A 23832-nucleotide genomic window follows, 5' to 3' on the forward strand; every position below is an offset into this window, starting at 1 on the left:
GGTGTGATAATATCTGCTACTGCTGAAAACTGGAAAGGCTACCGGTTATGTGGGAAGGAAAAAGCCCACCAACATAGAGATTTATCCAAAAGGGCACAAACTCAAGGCAGCCTGAAATTTGGAGTCAGGGTCAAAGATATGGCAAGAGAATGAGAATCCGGAAACATGGAATTTTTGAGCAGAAACTTTCTCAGGGTGTTAGGGGATCTTTAAACTTGCAGATGAAATTGTTTTGTGAACTGTCCTACAACTCACAGAAAGGGGAAGGAATTAGTGAGGAGGGTGAGGAGGGAAGGAGGGTACAGAATGGGGGGGTGCTCTATGGGGTGTGTGTGTATTTGTGGTTTGCCATGATGTGTCTGGAGTGTGTTGTGCACTTTGTGTGCGTGTGTGTGTGTGTGTGTGTGTGTCTACTGGAATTGAACCTCCTGTCCCAGGCACAGTCCCAAGAGTGTTACAAGTGGCCTCACTCCACCTGCACCTTTGCCCTGTGATTCAGGTAATATTCCTTCTTTATAGATGGGAAAAACTGAGGCTCAGCAAGGGTGTAAACTTTCTCAAAGTCTGAAATGCTAATCTCGGAAAGAATTGGGCTGCCTGGCCCAGCCTGCCTGGCCCCAAGGCCTGCACCCTTCACTGGAGCTCCACTCCACCTGAAGGCTGAAGACCTGAGGTCCAGTCTCAGCTCCTCCTCTTTTTAGCTTTGTGTCCTTGTGTAAGTCACTAGGGTCCCCGTCCTTCCTTTCCCCCCTGCAGTATGGTCATCTCCAAGACCAAGCGAGATGATGTAAGAGCTTCATGAATGGGAACAGGCTTGGCAGATGGTCCAACAATTCCTGTTAAACAGCTCCAGTGGTCCCCCCGGGCCAAGTCTGGAATTCAGAGATGATAGATAGACTCCCTGGGCCACAGTGTGTCACAGCTGTGGGTACTAATGATCTGCGTTTCAGCGTGCCAGTTAAAACGTTAATATGAACTGATTTAAGATGCTAGCTCTTCCAGATGTGGCTTTTTGGAAAGTCGTTTTTTTTTTTTTTTTTTTTTTTTTTGCCACGGGCCTGGAGGTAGCCCATTCTCCCTGTAGCGCCTCTGCCCTTTCTGCTCCGTCTTTGGTGGCCGTCTATCTCTGAGAGTCCGAGGACATCCCAGGACCCCCTCAGCAAAGGCCCTGGGCACCCTTGCTTAGAGTCCTAACCTCTGAACACCCGAGTCAGTTTGGACTTTGGAGCTGGTGTGGATATTCTTCCTCGAGAATAATCTCAGAGATGGAAGAGGGATTAAGAGGTGACCAGCTGAAGTGCTTCCGTGGCCTGATCAGAGCGATCAGCGGTAGGCCCACTTCACAGTCAGGAAAGCAGAGGCCCTGGAGCCCATGCTGGCCTGGAAGACGCGCCTGGGCACATTCATGAGATAGCTGAGGTGGGAATGAGACGGGCCAGTGTTTTGGGGGTGTGTACCTGGTTGGTCTGCGGGGAAGACTGTGTCCTCCGGTAGGTACAGACAGTGAGTGGGTAGCTGGGCTTTTGTGGTCTGCTCTGGGCTGCTGAGAACAGGCCGCTCCTGTGGCCCTCTCTGTTCAGCCTCTTTGATCAAAGTGGAAAACTTGTGATTGTTGAATGGAAGCTGTGGGTGTTGAAAACTAAAGAGGCTTTGCTTGAAGCTCAGGTCTTCCTGAAGACCTGTGGGGCTGAGAAGGGCAGTGGAAAAATATGTTCGTCTTACAGTTACCCATTTTGCATACAGTACCGTGTCCTGGGGGAAGGCTGACAAGGGGGAAAATCACACATTGTTTTTACTCAAAACCTTCTGAACAGTTGAGATTTTCAGATCAGTCTCTGGTGGTTTCTGGGCCTGATTTTGTTCCTGTTGTGGCACTCCTCCCCTCACAAACCTTCTATGGCTCCCTATTCCCTGTCCCCACTATTCTAAACTCCTTTCTGTTCTAGAAACCGGCCCAGCTAACCTGGCAGTCCATCCCCATTACTCACTGGCTCTTTTCCCTCTTCTGCTCAATCCACCTGGTGTGCAAATGAAAGGAGTATTGACAGAGTTTCTTGTTGAGTGATTGTCTAACCCTTTCTGGAAGCAAAACCGTGCAGGGAGGGTAAAAATATAAGAAAGCAGAACTGCTGTGGCTGTAGGAGGCTGAGCCCAGTCTGCCCATTCACCCTCTTCTGGCCTGGAGTCTCTCCAAGATGAATGGAATTTGGAAATTTGGGACTTAACCTAAATACTGCAGCTCTCAAATGAGGAAACTGAGACACAGAAATGGGAGTAACTTGAGGGAGCTCACAAAGGAACAGAGAGAGGCAGGTTGAGAGTGCCCCCTGCTCCTTCCCAGGCCACTCTGTTAATATCCCCGGACCCATCTCGACTTCCTTGCATGCTTTGCTCACTTTTCTGTGCTTTGATCCTTCCAGACTCTTGAGAGCCTGCTTCACCTCCTCCAGGAGGACCTGCCCAGCCCACGGGTACACCCTCTGGAACCCACTATCTCCCTGCCACATCACCTCAGGGTCTCATTATGTACCTGTCTCAACACAGGACTGTCAGTTTTGTGAACACACGAGTTTTGCCTTCCTTACAGGCTGAGGGTCCCCGAGAACAGTCCAAACCATCTACCTCTTCCATTCCTTGCATCCTACTCCACATGATGTGGTGCTAGACCTATGAATGGCCAACCTTTAGTCAATGCTTGTGTTGACTTAGTGTTTACAGAAGGGGAAAGTTCTAGAAGGGTGGATACAAAGGAATTAATTGTGTGCTGGCATTTTTACCTCTCACTTCTCAGCGGGCCCCCTCTTCCCTGTCCTTCCCCAGACGCCTTACCTGGCTGCCTGCCAGCCTGTAAGTTCCAGCATGATGCCCTTGTGAGACTGACCACCCACCTCCATCTGTTGCTGAGCTATGGTGCCAGTGCCTGACACTCAGAGGACAGACCAAACTGATCTCTCATCCCCTCAAGAGGGAACCCCATTTTGAGAAACTGCAGAAAAACCAGCTCTGGCTCCTCTTTTGTTGCTTCCCTATACAGTGGACTGTGAGATGTCCATCATATAGACCAGTGATTCCCAAAGTGTGGTCCCTGGATCCACAGAAGTAGCAGCAAGAGCAGCACCTGGGAACTTGAAGGAACTTCAAGACCTATTTCAACTACTGAATAGAATCTTAGACCGAGGTCCAGGAATTCTAACAAGAATCCCGGGAATTCTAAACCATTTGAAAAACGCTGACTTAGGGAAATAGCCTATCTAAATTTCAGAAAGTTATTCCCAGAAATCTTCTTGTCTACACTCTGGCCTTTGGGCAGGTAGACTACCCCACTGTTGTGTAGATGAGGAAGCCAAGGCACAGTACAGCCACTTTCCAGGGTTGTGTGGCTGGGCAATGTTGGTATGAAGACCACCTTTTCCATTCCTCTACTGAACCAGCTTTCTTACCTCAAGTATGGCTGTGGGCTGTAAAAATGCTGTTGCTTAAGCAGATGAAGATGCATCTGGAATGAGAAGAGGATGATTTTTTGCACCAATAGTTCCCTTGTGGCAATCACCATATGTGGTCGAAAGAAATATTTAAACAAAACTATTGGTGCATGTGAGAGAAGGTCCTATGCCGCAGTCTGGATGGGCACAATTCATGAGCCACTTGTCAAGCATAAACAAACTTTATTTTCAGAACGCACACCGCACCACAGGAGCTCTTCAGGAATTCCCTCAGAGCTCAACTGCCACCACCGGCTTCCAGCAAGCCTTTCAAACCCCACTCCTCCCGCTCTTGAGGCCAATTGGCTGGGTCGCATGGGCGGAGCCCAAAGAGTGCCCCAGTGAGCAGCTCCGTGGTCTGAAAGGGCAGGGAAACAGCCCAATGAGCATCACCGCAGAGGAGCCAATCAGCTGGCAGCTGGAAGTTTTTTGGGGCCAGGTGAGCCAATCAGCTGGAAGTTTGCTGGGGCTGCTGTGAGCCAATGAGCTGGAAGTTTGCTGTGGCTCTCAACAGTCCTACTCATGCAGGGTGTGTTTAAGCAACAAAACCTGTAACAAAAATGCCTTTTGAGGTGGGAGAGCTCTCAGCCCTGAAGAGGCTGACTCAAGGAGAATGCACATTGGAGTTGAGCCTCAGAGGCACTTTCCTGAGAGGTCTCAGCAAGGATGGGGTGCAGTAGGAGGGGGAGACTTTGGAGCAGGATCAGTAACCTATGGCTTATGGGCTAAATCTGGGAGTCACTTTATTTTTGTAGATAAAGTTTTATTGAAATACAGTAATGAACATTTGTTCTGTATTTCACTAAAATGGTAGAGATGAGTTGTTGCAATGGGCTATAAAGTTTAAAATATTTACTATTTAACTTCTTTACAGAAGTTTGCAGATTCCTCATTTGTAGAGTACTGAAGAAACTCAAGGTAAGATAACCAAAGGGATTTGGGGAAAATCACAGAAATGTGTTTCTTAAGTCTGCTCTATAGAATCTTCACCAGTGCCTACATGGCTAGCTTGTGCTTTAGTGTAATATATATATATATATATATATATATATATATATATATATATATATATAAATTATATGTACTAGTTGATGCATGATAAAAATAGACTGCTGGAGAGGACATAGGAGTTGAAAAGGAGGCAGGACAGATAGAGATATATATTTTAGTATATGTGTGCATGTGTTTTTAATTTATAGATAACAATTTATAAGGTTTTGAGAAAATTTAAAATAAATGTACTGGTATTAGAATGAAAACCATTAGCACAAAAGAAAGAAGCCCAGATAAAAATGCAGAGAGTAAAATGAATGTATTAAGAAATCCTGGCTGGTGACAGTTTTAGGGTTCAAGCAAAACATGTACATGTATGAGCTTCCTGGTAACAAGAGCAAAAAAGGAAATGCATGGGATTGCATAACACTCTCATCATAAAAAGCAGGTGAGTTAAAGGAAAAAATGAATACCTTGCTGTTTTGAATGAAATATATATATGTGAATACTATATTGAAATATCTAATATATTTCAAAATGCTAGATGATTGTAATTTATGAAATGTCTTAGCTATGAATTAGGTTAAAATCCAATTTTAACAAGTGAGAATGTTGGAACATTTAAAGAGTACAAATTTACGATGTTCAATGATGCAGAACTAATGACAGAAGGGGGAGATTAAACAACAACAAAAAAAAAAGTAGCATTACTCCCCTGTCCTCCAGGGACTTCCAGAACAGATGAAGAACTAGAAAACTCAAATACTGAGGTGGTCCTTAAGAACTCTGTTGTCCTTCCAAGAAGAGACATGGAAATGCATTGTTTTGTTATTGTTGGATTTTCCTCCCGCCAAAGCTGAGGAAAGGTCCTTGCACACTGATAAACAATGGTTACCGGGAAAGGTATCACCCACTGGACATCTGAAAGCTTACTGTGTACTGGGCACTGCTGAGATAACATTGACCAAGACAACGTCCTTGCTCTCATGAAGCTTATGGAAAGACGGGCAGTTAAATTATCATCATGTAAGGTGATTGCTATGCATGCAGATGCTTCAGGGTTGTGTGTATGCAGTGGGGTAGCTCAGGCTGACGGTCATTCTCTAGGGGGCTCCTTGAAGGCCACTCCTTGACCTCTATACTAGTTCAGCTAGTTCAGCTAGAATCCACCACAAGCTCTTAGTCGGTCATTTACTCCCTTTTAGTTCAAAATCTTTCAGCCTCTCCTCTTGCCTGTAGAAGTTTCTCTGGCCTCCCTCTGAGCTCTTCTTCAGTCTCTGGTGGTCTCCACTTCAGGAACACAGCTTTCGTCTGCTCACGTGCCTGCTGATCCCTCCCTGGCTCCCCTTCCGTCTGTGCCACATCCTGAGGCAGCATCCACCGCCCTTTCTTGCACCACTGGCTTTCGAAGTTCAACTCATATTTTTTACAAGTTGCTTTTCAAATATCGTCTCTTCTTTGCCCTCCCCTCTCCAGCTTCCAGGAAGAAATGGGTCCTTCTCTTCTCTGTGGGTTTCCTAGCATGCTTGTATGGTTTCAGCTATACTTCCTACATTTTGTGAACTCATGTTCTATGCCAAGCACATGAAATTCATTGTTTCACTTAATTGATAATAATCCCAGAAGTGCCATTTAGCCTCTGTGGAGAGCGGTGACAGTGATTGGGAGACCAGTGTCTGAAACTGGGGTCCCTGATGACTTCATGGCTGTGGCATGCTTGGTGACTGGGAAAGTTTCTGTGCAAAGGAATAAGATGCCCAGTTGCGTTGGCAATGCTCTCCATGGGGAGATTCTGTTGTTGGAGTCTTATCAGCTTCGACTTTGCTCTCAGGCTTTCAGCTCTTGGGAATGAAGGAAATGAAGTAATTCTCTTGCCAACACAACCACAATGTTTCACCAGTTCCACCTCTCCTGAACCTGCACACGAATTAGTAATTTTAAACAATGGACTTTTCTTGAGAGCTACACAATGCACCTAACATCGCACATTGCAACTGTAGAATGTAACTGAGGAAATAGCTGCATACTGTTGCTAACTCTGTAACTTGCATGGATACAAAGAATAATGCTTTCATAGTATTTAATCTGATCAATGATATATATATATATATATATATATATATATATATATATATATATATATATATATATATATAAAGATTACTGGTATAATTCTTTAGACTGGCTTCTCCATCAGAGAGCAGTGCTCCACAGGATCCCAGCTGTTTTGTCTTCAAGATCTGCATATGTGAGTCTTATTTCTTCCAATTTCCCATCACCCATCACTGGATCCTGCTAGTTTGGCCGCACTGGTCATGACAAATGTCCAAATTCCTCTTTCTCCCATTCCAGTCTTTGCTTCTACATATACTCACACATATACATGTCTTCAAAGTAGAACAGACAGAAACCATGGCACACAGATGTCTAAGGGAATTGACATTTCCTGGGAATGGTCCCTAGTGCATAACTGGTGTGCAAAAAGTGTGGTTGAGCAAGTGTTATTTTGAGAAAAGAGAATGAGAGAGGGGTGGAGGAGAAAGATCTGAGTACATTTCAGAACTTCTGAATCTGAGACTTTTTCAGGGAAGAGGGGGTACCAGGGATTGAACTCAGGGGCACTTGACCACTGAGCCATATCTCCAGCCCCCCCTTTTTTGTATTTTATTTAGAGACAGGGTCTCACTGAATTTCTTAACACCTTGCTATTGCTGAGGCTAGCTTTAAACCCGAGATCCTCCTGGCTGCTGGGATTACAGGCATGCACTCCTGTGCCGGGCGTTCAATTGAACTCTTTACATGTGGGATCAGGCCTGAATCTTCTGGTTGTTCTAGACTTAGGTGGAGGCCCACATTAGAAGATACCCTAAAGCATTGTTTCCTGATGCTAACAAAATCAGGAAATGACCTTTTTCTCTTTAAAGTGGGCTGATTTTTTTTTTTAATTTCTAGGAAGCTAGAGTCCAGCAGTCTTCATATGAAGTAAAAATCAATTTAACCCTGAATGTCTGGGACACTGAGTACACTATTCAGGTACATTAACTGTGAAATGACACACATTTTCAGTTGTGATGGGTAAGAGAAGTTGAAACCCCAACAGAAGACACCAGTTCACTTTTCATAGTAATTATTTTTACTGGGAAGAACAAAAAGTCCTGGCCCAACTTTGCCTGCTGAACCACAAACTTTTAGCAGCACAAAAACATCTAAGTAGATATAGAAAAGGAGGGATGGAGATAGATGGGCAGAGCAAAAATGTCCATATGCTTGATGCCCGTGGGCAGTGGGCTGAGAGATGGGATAGCCTATGTGGGGACCACGGGGTGGTGGAAAAGGAAAAACTTGGAGTGGAGGAGATTTGTCCTCAATGCAGCCTTAGAAGAGCGTAGCTATTTGGAGGAGAGTTCAGAGAAGTATCTGGGAAATACAGATTCCCAGCTCAATTCTCACCCATCTCCTTCTATTCCACAACAGGCATTTGATGAGTGTCTGCAGGAGGATAGGGGCTTGCACACTTTGGGGGTCTACCTACACACCTGGACTCTCAGTAGTTTTCATTGGTAAATATGGGGACAATCACTTTCCCCTTTTGGGTGGGTAACAGTTGAATGTTGTGTATTAGGACACCTTCTGGTCCACACAGGACATTTGGTTTATATTTGTTGAAAGGATCTGAACCCTGCTTTTGTGGATGTGAAGTGTTAGAGACCAAATACCCAAGAAGCCACAGGGCTACATATCCAGAGGACATGTCTCCCTCATCTTCCTCCCTGCTCACAGCTCCGAAGATGCCCTTTCCCCATTCCTTTCTCCCTCCTAGGCTTCCAGGTTCTACCCTCCTCATTTTCTCATTTGACCTTGTTCCCTTCCTGGGTCTTCTGTCCCTCCTGCTGACTCCCAGCTCCAATTCTACCAAATACATCGATCTCCTTTCCTTCCTGTATGGTATTATTTTGTTAGTCCCAGGTTGTTAACAATGACTGTGTTCCTCCATACCCAGAAGGTCCTCCAACCCCTGATCCCTACCCATAGGAAAGGCTGTGAATCATGTCTTGGGAACATTCTGAATCTACGTTGGGCTGTGTTTTTCTTTTTAAATAGATGTAGTTTCCTATGTGTCATAGGAAAAATCTAGCATTTCCTTGTTCGAATACCATGAACTACCTTTCACTACCTCTTTCCAGGGAATATAGAATACACAACAAAAAATAAATAAAACGAAGTCTCTCCTTCTGAAACCAGCTCATGGAGTGAGTGGTTGAGCCAACTTTGGGAATCCTTCACTTCTTTCTCTGTATAGTTGATTTTGGGGTAGCCCCTCTGCCCTTCAGGCAGGAGATGTTAGTGTGGTCTGAAAACCCTCCATGGGGACTGAGAGAGAGTAAGCCATCATTCCAAGGGGCTCCTTCTGCCACTTTGGCCAAACTATATAAGTGGATTCCACTCTCCTCAGAGAGCTGCCCCTGGGCATGGCTGGGAAAGGTGGCCGTGACCGCCAGCGCCTCCTCCAAAGTTGTGCCTTGGGTTCCGGTGGTGCATGTCTGTCCATTGGAAGCCCAGGGCCTCCTGAGCCTCACAGGACCACAGGAACTGCCATCTCTGGGGCCACACGTTTGCCTTTCCTCCCTCTTTGCTTTGCTTTAATGTAGTAGAGCTTGATAAGCACATTTGGAGGAAGAAAATAAAGCCTAAATGTGGATCAATTCAAAACCCTGGGGAACCTGTGGTCCATGGTGCATTGGGACTGAGAGCGAATCAATTAAAAATAGGTTTAGCAAGAAGGACCTAATTTCTCTGTTTCCAGATTCGTCTGGAGAACATCAGTAATGCTGCGACTAAGAGAAAAAAGGAAGGTAAAGGTGGAGGTGAGTCTCCTAAAAATTAAAAGGAGATCAATAGAGGAAAGGGAAGGGGTGGGAGGGTGGGAGGGAGGGGGAAAGTTCTGGGAGGGACATTGGCCAATTTCTATTGTTATATTGTGTGCATGTGTGAATATATAACAACAAATCCCATCCGCATGTAAAAATACACTAGAAATAATAAAAGGAAAATACCTACACAAGTATTGATCCTACCTGGAGAGGGGTAAGAGCTTCACAAGACTATCAGAAATTGGCTCATGTTCACTACTGTGCCTGTTTCATGTGACCACAGGTTCTGGCCCTGATCCATCTACACCACTGCCTCTCAAACTTACCCATGCCTGGGAATAGCCTGGAGGGCTTGATAAAACTCGGATTCCAAGGCAGAAGGTCTGGGAGGGGAAGTGGCATTTCTCACAAATGCAATGGGCCAGGCTGATGCTGCTTCCCGACATCAAGGAAAGTAACCCTAACTCTCACACAGTGGTTCACTTCACTCAGAAGAATAAGGCAGAGGAAACTCAGCCGCCAACAGGCCAGTGTCAAGAGAATTTCCTGGAGGTCCCAGGGGCAGTCTTCCCTCCTCCCAAAGCACAGGTGTTGCATTGTAATGAGACAGTGGAGCTATGTAGAGGATCCACCTTTGCTTAAAAGCCTTAAGCTCATAATAACCAATATTGTGTTGTCCCGGCTTCTGGGTCCTGCACTGCAGGAAGCCCAAGTTTGTTCTGTCCCACCAAGTGTTCATAATTCATTCACAGTGTATCAGTCAGATACACTGTTTTTGCCACTAACAATGCCATTCTAGGCTGGGCATAGTGGCGCCCACCTGTAATCCCAGAGGCTCGGGAGGCTGAGGCAGGAGGATCGTAAGTTCAAAGCCAGCCTCAACAATTTAGACAGGCCCTCAGAAACTTATCATAGACCCTGTCTCAAAATAAGAAATAGAAGTTACTGGGGATTCGGCTCAGTGTTTAAACACCCCAGAGTTCAATCCATAACTTTCAGGCAATGCTTGACCCATAGTCACTTTCTCCTAGAGAAGGAAAAGGCATTTGGTTAGAATATTCCTCACATGAACGCACCAATTTGGCTTTGTTCCTGAGCGCACCGAGTGCCAGGAAGTCTATAGTCATCTGTCTCCCTTATCATGAGGACAGGGCCACATAGTGAATCTGAGGCAATGGCATGTGATGGGGACTTGCAAGTTGGGTATTTCTATGAGCAACTTCTCAGCTACCTCGCTGGCCGGGTTGCTGGTCCTGTAAAGGACTCCAGGGAAGATGCATGGGGAGGGTGCAGCCTCAAGGTGGAGGGGAAACTATAGTATAGGCAGAGAGCTGTCTGCTGACAGTTACGGTATGCTGAGGGTCATATAAGTGACTTGGCCCTATCTTTTATTGTTCAATGCCTAAGAGACAAAAGGGGGTCCTTTAAGAATCACCCTGAATCACACTGCGGTGACGAATGGGAACTGTCCTAGTCAAAATATGACACCTAGGGTCACTCTAGATGATATCTAGCTTGTTTTCTCCCAACAAGTCTTCAGTGAAAACAATGTGATTCACTCATTATTGCTTTTAGAGTTGTGGGAAGGAGGCATATACTGAAACATCGAGTCCAGCTTCCCAGTGGGTATGGAGTATGTTAGAGAGCATTCACGGTGATCTATTCATGTGTGAATAACAGATGAGAAAATCCAGGACTAGAGAGGAGGCAACTTTTCAACCTCACTTTATAAGCTGATGACAGAGCCAGGGCTCAAACTCTTGGTCTTTTCCTTTCTTTTCCCAGGATTCCACTCTGCTTCTTTGCATTAGTCCGTATGGCAGTAGGATAAGCTGCAGTAATAAGTTAACCTTTAAATACCAGGGCCTTAATAAAATAAAAGAAGTTATTTGTCACCTGAATGGGGTACAGTGGGTGATAGGTAGCTCTCATGGCCTCCAAGGTGGCTGTAGGGTGGGGCATTAGTCAACTTCCCATTGCTATAACAAGATGCCCGAGAAGATTATAAAGAGATTTGTTTTCACTCCTGGTTTAAGGAGCTCCAGTTCATGCTCAGGACGACCTCTTTCTTTGAGGTGAGGGTGTCAGATGGCACATGGCAGAGCATCCTACTCACCTCATGACCATGAGGAAGAGAAGAGGAAGGGGAGGGGGTCCCCAATCTTCTCAGAGGGCACAGCCCTGATGACCTAGGGACCTCCATCAGACCCCTCCTCCTAATAGTCCCTGCCATGCCACTCTGGCAGACTAAACCTCTAGCACATGGGCCTTCTGGGGACATTCAACATCCAAACCTCAGCAGTGGGGGACAACGTGGACTGCTGTGCCGGACCACCCTGCAGGTCAGGCATGAGGTGGCTTACATCACTGCTGCCTGAACTATGATGGCCAGAACTCAGACAGGACCCCTATCCAAGTACCAGGGAGGCTGGGAAATAGTCCTCCCTCCCTGAGTCCAGGGAGAGGAAACATTGTGTCAAACATAAAGCATTTTCTTTGCACACTCTCTCACAGCTCTGCTTTCACAATTGACCAGTGCAATTATTTAGCAAGCTGTACAGCAAGGGCTGAAGGCCTGTGGTGTGCAGCAAAGGTCAACCTCTCACTCCTGTCTGCAAGAGGAGGTGTGTCAGCCTGTTAGGGCTGCTATAACAAAAACCGTAGACTAGGTGGCTTCAACAGCGGACATTCATTTCTCACAGTCCAAGGTCAGCATGGGTGGGTTCTGGTGAGGACTCCTTTCTGGCTTGAAGAAAGTTACCTTCTTGCTGGAGAGACAGGGGGCAGGGAAGCTCTCAAGTGTCTCTTGTTAGGACACTAATCCCATCAAGAGAACCTCACCCGCAGAACCTCAGGTACCATTACCTGCAAATAACGTCACGTTGGGGTTAGGAATTCCACACATGCATTTTGGGGGGACACCAACGTTCAGTCCATAACATATCTTCTGCCATTTTCTGTCTATGCCTGAGACACTTTGTGATTTGAAATAGGCCTACTTGAGTTCTGCTCCACTTGGGACTCTGGAAACTGGGACCTCTAGTTATGACTTCTTTTTAAAAATTTTTAAAAATGTTTTAATATTACATTAAGGTTCTACATAACACCAAGGTTCGTTTTGACATAATCATACCTGCATGGAAGATGATTTGCTCCATTTCAGTCCCCAGAGCTTCCTGTGTGCCTCCCCCCTCCCTCCCCATGTCCCCCTTGCTCTCCTTCTTCTTTCTTCCTTGTGTTATTTTTTTCTTGATTGACACTTTATAGACAAACATCAAGGTGAAGATCACCATGGTATATTCATATATGTACATAAAATGATTTTGACATTTTCATTCTACAGTTACTCCCTTTGCCCCCCTCCCCATCCTCTTCCTCTACTTCACCCATCTCCCCTCTGTTCTCAGAGAAGAACCCCCCCCCCTTTTCCTCCTCGTTTTGCTGCAGCTTCTCTATAGGACAGAAAACATTTGACCCTTGGCTTTCTGAGTGTGGCTTATTACGTTTACAGCAGACACCATGGTTTCACTCTTCTTCCTGGTGGAGTCAGACTTCGTTGTGTGGTTAGACCCCCTTTCTTCATCAGTTCATCTGTTGACGGCTGCCAGAGCTGCTTCTACCACTTGACCATTGTGAACTGCACTGTTATAAGTACTGATGTGCTGGTAAAGTGGGGTGATTTCAGTTCTTTTGGACAATACTGAGGAGTCGGACAGCTGGGTCACAGGGTGGTCCCATTCCCAGGCTTCTGAGAAATCTCCACACTGCTTTCCCAGGTTGTTAATTTGCAGTCCCACAACGAGGTAAGAGTGCATCTTTCCCTCAGGTGCTTGCCAGCATTTATTATCCTTTCTATTCTTGATGATTGCCATTCAAACTGAAGTGAGATGGTATTTCAATGTTGTTTTGATTTGCATTTCCCTGATTGTAGTGGCAATGGAACATTTTCCACATTTTTGTTGTCCATTTATATGTCTTCTTTTGAGAAATGACTATTTAGTTCTCTTGCCCATTTATTGATAGTGTTTTGGGGTTATTTTGTGTTAAGTTTTTGAGTAAGTTCTTTATACTCTGAATATTAATCCCCTGCAGAAGTAGCTGGCAAATCATTTTCTCCCATTCTGTAGGCTCTCTCTTCATGATTTTTGTTGTTTTCTTTGTTATACAGAAGGTTTTTAAAGTTGATATCATCCACTATTGACTCTTAGTTTTATTTCTTGAGTATATGAGATGGCACCTGCACCAATGTATTGGAGGGTTGGCCTTGTGTTTTCTTCTAGCACTTGCAAGCTCCTGGTCTAATTCTAGGTCTTTGATCCACTCTGAGTTGTCTTTTTAAGTAGGATGAAAGATAGGGATCCAGTTTCATTCTTCTATATATGGAGATCTGGTTTTCCCAGAACCATTTGTTAAAAAGGCTGTCTTTTTCTCAATATATGTTTTTGTGTGGGTTGTCTCTGTTCTTCTGTCCTGTTCTATTCTCTTCTATTCATGTGGGTTTTTGATGCATCTGTCTCCTCAAACTTCAGAACTCTTGAAATAATGAACAGGAGGGAAATGGATGGAAAGGGCTGATGATTAAAACACAATCAGAGTAAAGAGAGGTTAATTGCTTATCCTTGAATTCAACATGTTTTTGTGCACTAAGTGCAGGGTATTTTTCTAGAAAATTGATGGCCCATAACAAATGTGCTTGTTACACAAATTCTCAAGTTTTTTTCCCCTTGGAGTCATAATCGTTATCTTGTGGGGTGTGTGTGTGTGTTTGTGTGTGTGTGTGTGTGTGTGTGTGTGTGTTTTCAGTAGTACCTAGTTAAGGAGTCTAATTAATGCTATGAAGAAAAGGTCCATGTCATAGGAATCAGTACAACAGGGAAGCCCAATCCAATTTGGGAAACATAAAAACTTTCTGGAGCCAGGAACATTTGAGATCTGGAGGATAATTTAGAGATAAAGTAGTGGTGATGAGGATGATGGTGGTGGTGATGGTGGCGGCAGTAGCACTGAGTCCTTATAATGTGCCAATTTTTGTATTATGTGCTAATGTGTATTATCTCAGTTATTTCTTACAATGTCTATGATTCATGTATTAATAGTGCTCTCCCCTTTGGTTATAGAACTAGCTGGCGAAAAAGAGAGGTGCATCTTCTAGTGAAAAGGAGGAAGTGCAAGGGCCCTGTGGTTAGAAAAACCATGGCAAGTGACTCATTTGAGGAACTGAAGGAAAGCATTTGGAATCATACTGTGTAAAATGCTGAAAGGAAAATATCTGTTTCCCCATCACAGTGTGATTGTGTTGGGGGAGGGAGGGAAGAAGCAAATGTGAAAGCTTATGTCTGGGTGCCAAATTCAGCTGCCTGTAAAACACCATAAAATATGAAACAATGGAGACTTTGGTTTTAATATGCTGTGTCTCTATTCCTCATAATAAATGATACCACAAGATCTTGGAGAAATGCAGATTCTGGGGAGACACATAAGACCCCAAGCCAGGAGGAGGGTATCCTGTGGTCTCTTGCCCTTTCTTTCTTTTGAAGCCCTGAGGTCCAGTGTGGGAGCTATGGAGGTGCTGTGGAGCACAGGGTTCAAGGAAGAGCACTTCCCGTTGACCTTATGAAATCGGCAGTGTGGACTGGGGAAGGTCGTGGTTTTGTACATACATTGACAGCTGATTTAGCCTGGCTCCGAGCGTTTTCATAGGAGGTGCATAGGAAAGCCTTTTTCTTTCTTTCTGGAAATTGATCAGTTCTTTCTGAAGTTGGAGTTTGATTCTTTATACTAGGAAATGTTTGGCTTCATTGATTTGACTTAGATGTGAAATATCCTGACATTTCTTAATTCTGTAGAGGAGGTTTCTTCCTTCGAAGCTGAGATGCACAGCTGTATGTAGTACACACATAGTGATGACCCAGGCCAACATCTCTGGCAGACCTGAGCGTCGGCTTTGTACTGGCAAGCATTCAGTCAACGTCTGCTCTATGCCAGATTCCAGGAATGCTTTAGTGACCTCACAAAACAATCTCATGTCTTCACGGCCATGGTATTGACACTCCGTAGGTGCTTATAGACTTTATTTTTATTTATTGATTGATTGATTATTTTTTCTTTATGGCTTCTTTTTAGTTATAAATGACAATAAGATTCATTTTGACCAATTTATACAAGGATGGAATATAATTTGTTCTAATTCAGACCCCAACACTTCCCCTTCCCTTTCTCTCCCCCTATTCCCAAAAGATAGATATCAGAATATAATTTTTATTGAATATTTAGAAGAGAAAGAACACGCTGATATGGGCAGAATAACAAGAGGGTCTCCCTAGTGGGTACAGCTTGTCTGTCTCAGGGGCCTTGCTGCCAGCCTGCTCCCCACCCTGGGAGGCTGGCCTCAGGGGCTGCCTTGGGGCTCTGTGCCCTCTGTTGGGTGTTGGCAAGGGGGTGGTGAGAGAACAAGGCCGGGGCTTCTTCCCTGCCCCATTTTTTCCAGGTTTTTCTGCTTGATAGTTGTTCCTTTCCAGAGGGCCACCAGTTCTTGACAGGGTCCCTCTTTGACCCTTACCCTCTTCAGCTTCAGGGACCCGTTCCCTCCTCCCCTGCTTCAGGTATCCCCCTGCCATTGCCAGCCATGGCTTTCTGAACTGTGTCTTGCTGGTGTCCCCAAGCCCTGCCTGTTTTGTGTATGACCCCATGTGGTTTTGACACTTGTTTCCTGAAAGAGCTCTGGTGGCTGTATTCCAGAGGGTCTTTTGGAGCCCAGCATATTTTATGTTGACAACTGAAATGTCAGAAATCGTGGACCAGGAATGAATGAATGGGGGGGGGGTATTAGAAATAGGAGGGACATGCAGGAAGGCCTTAAGGCCAGATGGAACTTTGTATTGTTTATGGGACAGATCAGGGAGGGACATGTATGGAGGGACTCAGCTGAGGCAGTGCTGGACAAGGCTGGAGAGTGAATGGGGACAACACAAGCTCTCAGGGAGCCTGGGTCTAGTCTGAGTACAATGAAAGCCATTGAAGGAGTCCAGGCGGAAGAGTGTCAGGACCAGGTTCCATCCATTAGTCTATTGGTTTGCTCAAAGTCACTAGTTGACATCATTCCCAAGTCACTTCCAGGAGCTGTGCAGAGTTCAGGAGAGAGGGAGGCAGATGCAGAGGCCTGGGAGGCCTGGTCCTGCCATTAGACAGCTACTGCAGCAGTCCACATGTGGGTATTTGGAACACCTGCTAATGCAACAAGAGGGGACATCAGAGTGACAGCAGAGATGAATGGGAAGACCCGGGGGAGGCAGCAGGGTTTGGGGCCTTAACAGGTGGGTTTTCCTGATCAGTAATGGAAACGCATTACAGAGGAAGAGAAGGGCACCAGGCAGTGGCATCCGGAGTAGCCCGTCTGTGTGTGGATGAGGGAGGAGACTCGTGCCTGCCTGTAAGTAAAGCATGGCTCCCTCCCTCAAGAAAGCCTGCAGTGGGCGCCCTGGCCTTCAGAGTAGGAAGGAGAGGAGAGGAGAGGAGAGGAGAGAGAGCGAGACGGTGGTCAGAGTGGCTGCCACCACTGTGGCAACTTTCAGGGGAGGAGCTGGGACTTGGTGCTGTGGGCAGTGGTGGGACATAGGACATTTCTGAGAAGAATCACAGGTTTACAGCTGCGTTTGGAAATGTTACCGAGCAGGGCAGGGCTGGAGGGATGCGAGGGGGCAAGGAGGGCCAGCGAGTGGAAGCCCACAGCCGGAGCCACTGTGGAGACTCAGGTCTCTTCCCTGAGGTTTCATGAATTCAACAGGAGTGGTTTTCTCTTTGATTATTTTTTTAGTTGTAGATGAACACAATACCTTTATTTATTTATTTATCTTTATTTTTATGTGGTGCTGAGGATGGAACCCAGTGCCCACGCATGCTAGGTGAGTGCTCCACCACTGAGCCACAATCGCAGTCCTAGGCTGGGGTCTTAAATGTGCTATTATTCACCCCTCTCTGCCATGCTCATTTCTGCAGATGGTGATTTTTGATAAAGAAAGGCAGATAACTTCAATGAAATGAAACAAAGTCTTGAGAACAATAGTGAATTGATGGCAGTCAGCTCATCTTCAGTGTGATGAAGGTCAAATTGATGGGGTCAAAGCCCTCAGGATCCAACTACCTCCAAAGGTTCCTTCTCTGAACACTGCTGCATTGGGGACCAAGGATTTAACACATAAGCTTTTGAAGGACATCTAAGACCCAAACCATGACAGGAAGTGACTTGGGAATGATCTCAGAGTCTGATTCCAGGGCTGCTTGTGTGAACTTGGGCAGATGACACTTTTACTAGGACCCAGCACTTTCAGAGTGACGTCAGTGTCATGAAGAGGAATTCGGGGAGTTACCACCACATGTCCAGCTATCAGTAAAAGGGATGACTTAGTTTATTAACAAAGGCCCCCAGTAAAGTTCATAGAAGAGAGAGAGAAGGCAGAGGGGGAAATGGACGGCCTCAGGCAGCCTAGGAAGAGTAAGTTGGTGTGAGCATCTTCTGGGTAAAGAGAGTAACTGGCATCAGGAAAAGGGTCCAGTGGGGCAAGATATCCCTGAGATGGCCGGGAAGAGGAGGCCGGGGCTCGTGACTGGCCTCTGAAGTTGCGGAGGAGGCAGCATTGGAGGCTAAGCCCTCAACCTGTGGGATCTCACATCACGTCCAGGTGGCAAGAGTCAGAATCAGATTGGGTCAGAGGACACCTGGCTGGTGTCTGCTGCAGCAGCACCCTGGCTGGTGTGAGAGAAATGCTCACTCTCCTGGTGTCTGCAGTCGTCTGTGCTGTGAATGTCCAGAGGAGAAATCAGAGTTGTACTCAGACTCCGAGGTCATTCCCAAGTCACTTCCTGTCATGGTTTGGGTCTTCGATGTCCTTCAAAAGCTCATGTGTTAAGTCCTTGGTCCCCAGTGCAGCAGTGTTCAGAGGAAGGACCTTTGGAGGTGGCTGGATCTTGAGGGCTTTGACCCCATCAATGGATTGAACCGTCAATAACAGGCTGATGGGAGGTGGTGGAAACCTTGGAACATGGGCCCTGGTTGGAGAAAGCAGTCATTGAGGGTGAGCCCTTCAAGGGTATATTTTGTCCGCACTCACTTTCTATCCCCACTGCCTCTGTTTGCTGCCTGGCTTGAAGTGAGTAGCTTTGTTTCCTGCAATGACTATGAACTGAGAGTTCTGAGACCTGAGCCCAAACAAACCTTTTCTCCTTTAAGTTGATGTTCTTAGGTATTCTGTCTCAGTGACAGGAAGTGGACTAAACTTCCTGAAGCTACTTCTGGCTTCATGATATCACAATGTTCTCCCTCCTTTCAATGCTTCCTAGTATATTTATGAACAAACACATTTCTCATATATTTGTTATTTTCATTTGATATTTCACTTAGCAAGGTTTTTTTTTTTTTTTTTTTGCAAGCCTACTCTGTGATTTAGCAAAGCTAGTGTAGCTGACAAAGAAAGTTTCCTGGGGCAGCCAGTGACAAAGTCACATTGTCTTTGTCCTTCAGTAGGTATACCAATAGGAAATGCAAATGCAGAATGGATAGATTAGAAAGAAATACTCTTTTTTAGGGTTAGGGGACAAATCTTTGCCATTGATAGTGACCAAATGTCAGAGGAGGATCCACTTGTTTAATCTATTTTTATTTTGAACATTTCTTAATGGGTTAAAAATTTATGTCTATGGGCTGGGGTTGTGGCTCAGCGGTTGAGTGCTGGCCTAACACGCATGGGGTCCTGGGTTCGATCCTCAGCACATAGAAATGAATAATTAAAATAAGGGTATTGTGTCCAACTACAACTAAAAAATAAATATTAAAAAGTATGACTTAGTAATTGCTAGATGCCTGACCTTGGAAATATTATTTTAATCTCCTAGAGTCTGTTTTCCCAAATGGGAACTTAAAGGGATTGAATGACAAAATCCATAAATGCATATGGATTTATGCATAATGTCAGACAGAATAAAACATCATGAGCAATATTATAGAGAGTTGAAAATGAAAAGTGTTTGCCTAGGGGTTCTTCAGAGAGTGGAAAGAAAATGGATTTTGGATCCATCTGATCTGGATTTGAATTCTGGCTCTGTTCTTTGCTGATTTTGACCTTAGGCAGGTTCTTCACATCTCTTATCTTTGTGATCCCATCTGCAAATTTGGGTAGCTGGAAAAATTGGATCATATATATATACAATGCTTGGCACAGAGGGGCATCTCAACAAACATCAGCTCTTGTTGCTATTAGTATCCTGAATGACTTTGGGCAGTTGATTCTGTGAGAAATTTAACCTGTTGCCCCTGTGCTTGGTTAGTGTGGCATGAAGCAGAGGGCAGGGAGCCTCGGTGCTAAGACAGATTATTTCCCTTTGCAATGAGCTAGAAGCTCGAGAGAAAGGGGGAAGGCAGATATCAAGCATGTGATGACGCAATGACTTCATCAATGGACAATTTGATGAAGGATCGTGGGTCCCCTGGAACCTGTGGGATGACCGTCTAGATGGTCCAAGAAGGCTTCTTAGGGGACGTGGTTTTCATGAAGGGTAAGTGGCTGGGTGACTATGAGTGTGGAGGGCTTAGGTGTTTCCAGGCAGAGTGGATGCTGTTTAGGAAAGCTCTGAGGCTGGAAGGGACCTCATGTGGTTGAGAATCTGAAAGATGGCTTTTGTGGCTGGAATGCAGGGCAGAGAAGGGGTGGCTGTCACTTCTGGCTGTGATTGTGGACCCTCTGTGGGTCCTGAATCCACCTGGCTGTGTCAGTCCTGGGGTGGTGCTGCATCATTGTCACTATGATCCACGTCACCACAGCTACCATGATGGAGGTCTCAGTGTTTTTCAGGCACAGTGGTAGGAACTTTCCATGCATTGTCCTGTATGATCTTCTGACAGCCTTGGGAGGCTGGCATTCTTATCTCCATTTTAGCAATAAGGATGCTGAGGCTCACAGACTCCCTCAACTTGCCCAAATCATACAGCTAGTACCAGTTAGATCTTACTTCCCAAACTCGGTCCTTAGCTGTATCCTCCCATGGTCCTTCTCTTCCTCTCCAGCTGTAGCACTCAGCAGAATGTGAATTGGTATTTGATCAGCTGATTACCAATATGCTTATTATTTTGCTTAGCAAATGATAGATTTAGCCCATTGTGCCATCCCAAAATGGTACAAACAGGAAATAGGAAACACCAAAATAAGCCATGCTGCATCCTGAAACAAGAATCGATGCTTGAGGCAGGTGGAATGGAGTTGAGAGCAGCTGTTGAATGATGAATTCAAATGAAGTGTCCACAGTGAATGTCCAAGGACAGAGTGAAATACTAAGGTAAGCACCTCATCTTTGGGTGACATCATTTTAGCCACTGGTATCACACAAGGAGCTTCACAGACCCAGGATCCTGGTTTAGGGGGTCCCAATATTTAAGAACCACTTAACTAACTTACTAACCATTACTTTATATGTAATGGTGTATAACGCTATCCCCTCCCTGCGTGGTTGGGAGGGTTAAATAAAGCACTCGTGTAAAAACAAAATATCGGAGCAAAGAAACACATTTTGCCATGTTGTTTTAATTAAGCCAGTTGTTCTCGAAATGTGGTCCTGGAATCCCTGAGGATGCCTAAAGCCTTTTTTACATTGCCCAGGAGGTCAAAAACTATTTTCATAATACTAGAATGCACTGGTCTTCTTTTCAAGCTCATTTCTCAAGCGTAAGTAGAGGTCTTAGAGATTGCATAACGTGTGACATCCACAGCAGAAGCAGATGTGACAATCCAGCTGTCTCAGATTAAGCCAGACAAAGAAGAGATTTAGCAAAAATGTCAAACTAATGCCACTTTTCTCAGTATTTTAAAAAATATAGTTGTAGTTATTTTTCATAAAATGTCATTTATGGTAATAGGTACTGGCTTATTATTGTTATTTGAAAATGAATCAATAAATAAAGGTTTCCACAGTTTCTCAATTTTTATTTTAATAACATTTGTAGATCAAGTCACAAACTCATTAATTCTTTGAGGGTCCTCAGTTTTTAACAGGATAAGGCATTTTGAGACCAAAATGACGGAGAGCCACTGACTATATTGTTTAGGACACATTATTAATTCTGAACTGCCTGGTCCCAGTACAATAAAAATAATTTGTAATTAATCCTTAATAATTCTGACAAGAAATGCCAGCAGCGATGATGTAGGGCTTCCTGCTGCTTTGAAAGGAAGGAGGAATTAATATTCAGAGACTAAAGTGCTATTTCACACGCACACACACACAAAAAATAAATAAATAAGAAAGAAAGAAAGAAAAAATTCCATCTAGGTACACTTTAACCCCAAGGCATGGTTGTAAAATGTAATTAGAACATATTTTTTCAAATACTAATTTCTTTAATAGAGAAAGAAAATCTTCTATTTATAGAGGAAAATCAAAGAGGAAATCTACCTGTTGGGAATTCACACTGTGTCGGGCTCCTGTCATAGCATGAAAATGTATTTTTCTCTGAGGTCTTGAAGGGGGCACCTCCCCCACCAAAATGATACAGTTTGCATCCTGACCTTGATTCTGCCCTTGGCCTGCTGTGTGACGGTGGGTGGGAAAGTCACTTCTTTCTCTGAGGACTAATTTTCTTCATGGAAGTAGGGAGAAGGCATCTCTTGGTCCCTTACCAAGAGACTAGAATCTGAAACAGAATGAGGAGAGGGTGAGAAGTGGGTGTGGGGTGATGGATCTGGTTTAAGAGAGGCCAGTGGGGGTCCAGCAGAGATGTAAAACTCTGAGCGGGACTAAGGGGAAGGGGGAGGCAGGGGGAGGAGCAAAGTGGGTGCTTCCTTTAGAAAGCAGGTCAAAGGCAGCTGCCCCGTGACTAAAGAGAGTGGGTCCCCCGTGGAGGGAATCCCTTCACAGTGGCTTATGGCTGAGTCTGCATGTCCTGCAGGAGGAAACAGATGCCACCTGGCTCGGCTTCGGACAGTATAGTAACTTCTTTTGTTCTGTTGTGGATGTGAATCTGATTTTATGACAAAATCATGAGAAGAAGAAACTTATTCTGAATGTTGGTCCCTGTTCTGCGCCTCCCTCTCGGGAGTCCATCCATCCGCCTTGTCATCCTGCGGTGAGTGGGCGTGGCCTTTGGGATAGGCTGCACATACTTCAGGATGGTTCCTGATCTTCTCCTGGTTTGTTTTCAGAGCCTCCTGCATCCACCCTCTCCCCCTGTGCTCAACTTAAGGACTCCAGGTCCCTTAAGTCACCCTGAAGCTCCTTCTCACACCCAGGCCGGGTGTGCACTTGTCCTGCCTGCGAAGTACCTTCCCCCAACTTGCTGGCTGGCTTTCAAGTTTTCTGTTTGTGTCATTTTCTTAGAACTTCTTCTTTGAAGATGGGAGCAAGTTCATCGTTTATCCACCACAATTATTCTCTCAGGTACCTTGTTTTGGGGCTTCATATCGCCTATTATATTTTTTGATTTTTGAGAGTCTGTGTTTTTGAAAATAATTTGCCACTTTATTGATAGTATGTATATTGATTAAAAAAAAAACACAATGAAGAGTTTTAAAATCAAACAGCAGTGCCTGTCTGTTAATCCCTACTCACTTGGTCCTGCTTAACAAACAAATCTCAAACTCTTTAATTTACCAACGTTACGCTTCTACTAACTTCTTGCTATCGTGCACAGAAACTCAGACCTTTTCTACATCTTTTTATTTCTCTTCTTCCTTAAATCTGTATATCACAATTCTTAGGTGAAACAGAATCTGTGTTAATGTTTTGATGATGAGGCAAACATTGTTCATTTCAGGGTACACGCAGCACACTGTGATCACTTCATACAGTTAGATTTTCTGAGTCGACAATTTCTTCTTTACTCCCGGTTGTTGGTGTTTTTCTACATTTATTATAATTTTTTCCCACGGATTCTATCGGGTCAGTAGTTAATTTTCGGTTTTCCATCAAGGGCTGGGCAATTCTTTTGGTGAAAGGATCACACTGTAAATATTCCCAGGCTCTTCAGCCCAGACTGTCTGTTGCAACAACTCAGTTCCACTCTTGTGATAGGAACACAGACACAGACGATCTGTAAGGGAGCTACAGACAATATGGAAGTGTATGGTATTGCTGTGTTTCAATAAAACTTTATAAAAACAGGTGCTAGGCAAGATTTGGCCCCCATATGGTTTGTTTTCCACTCTGTCCTAAATGATAAAATATATCAAAATTAATTTTTTTATCATGTTTTACTGCCCCTAGCCCTTCCCGGCAGCCCTCCACTCAGCTGCTGTTTCTGCTCAGGTCCTTCTTGTGGTACCCTGTCTGGCTGGCATCCTGGGACTTCCTTCCATTGCTTCCCTGTTTTAGACTCCTCGTTTCTCAGGCCCCGGCATCTTCCTCTTTCCTGCTTTATTCCTTCACTTAGTTAGAGGACGTAACTTCCTAAAACAGAGCCTGTGTACCGGATATAAAATGTCTGGAAATGTCTATGGGCTGCCCTT

Source organism: Urocitellus parryii, chromosome 4 (assembly GCF_045843805.1).
Source record: "Urocitellus parryii isolate mUroPar1 chromosome 4, mUroPar1.hap1, whole genome shotgun sequence".
In the NCBI taxonomy this organism is placed as follows: Eukaryota; Metazoa; Chordata; class Mammalia; order Rodentia; family Sciuridae; genus Urocitellus; species Urocitellus parryii.